Source organism: Corvus brachyrhynchos, unplaced genomic scaffold (genome assembly GCF_000691975.1).
Source record: "Corvus brachyrhynchos isolate BGI_N302 unplaced genomic scaffold, ASM69197v1 scaffold30, whole genome shotgun sequence".
Taxonomy (NCBI): Eukaryota; Metazoa; Chordata; class Aves; order Passeriformes; family Corvidae; genus Corvus; species Corvus brachyrhynchos.
In genome coordinates this window covers 657,109-657,910 of record NW_008235742.1, presented here as the reverse complement: position 1 = coordinate 657,910, position 802 = coordinate 657,109, and the positions used below count along the sequence as shown (strand labels likewise).

The 802-nt window shown below is 68.1% G+C and overlaps 1 protein-coding gene across 1 annotated transcript in view; it reads right to left on the bottom strand.

The window, feature by feature from the left end:
- RAPGEFL1 (Rap guanine nucleotide exchange factor like 1) overlaps positions 1 to 802 on the bottom strand; it is a 12,973-nt gene that overhangs the window by 6,325 nt on the left and 5,846 nt on the right. The window lies entirely within an intron of this gene.

Here is an 802-nt window from a genome sequence, read left to right as displayed (position 1 = left end):
GCCTCGGCTGCTGCCGAAAGCAGGACACGGCAGTCTGGGGCACAGGGACAGACGGGGGCACCGTCAGCACGGGGGGTGCAGGTACACGGCCCCCACCTCTCCCAGCCCCCCTGCCCTGAGTGCAGCCCCTTCCCATGTTCTGCCTGTGGGGCAAGAGTTGAACACTCCCCCATCCCTTTGGGCTGCAGCCCCCTGCAGCCCTGCCTCAGTTTCCCCATCCCTCTGCAGCATTCACGCTGTACCCCAGAGTCGCAGGGACGTTTTCCCAAGTCGGGACCCCCATGCTGGCTCCTGCCCCCCTGCTCCCTGCCAGCCCGAGCACAGCCAGGCCTGGCAGCGTGTTGGTGCAGGCAGGTCCTGGTGCTGCCAGTCCCAGCTCGTCCCTACCCGAGGGCTCCTCGTGTCAGTGGTTGCACCCAATCCCGGCCCTGGCATCACTGGAGCAGGGGGCTGGCAGTGCCCTGGGGTCCCCGATGGCCCCTGGTCCCAGCAGCTGAGAGGGATTGGCCGGAACAGGGATCCCCATGGTGTGGGAAGGCTCCCACCCACCTGCACCCAACCTGGCTCCCACCCAGCTCTGGCACCAAAAGCACCCCAACACCTGGGCATGGGGAGCCGTGGTGGGACAGCACCGGGAGGCCTGTGCCGGAGGAAAGGGGCGTCCAGCCCACCCCTCCCCCCTCCACTGCAGCTCCCGTCGGGGCTAATTTTAGCACCAGGAGGATGTTGAGGACCATCCAACCGGGAGGTGGATGCTGCAGTGACTGCCGGGGGCCCGCCCACCCCCCTTCCCACCGACGCG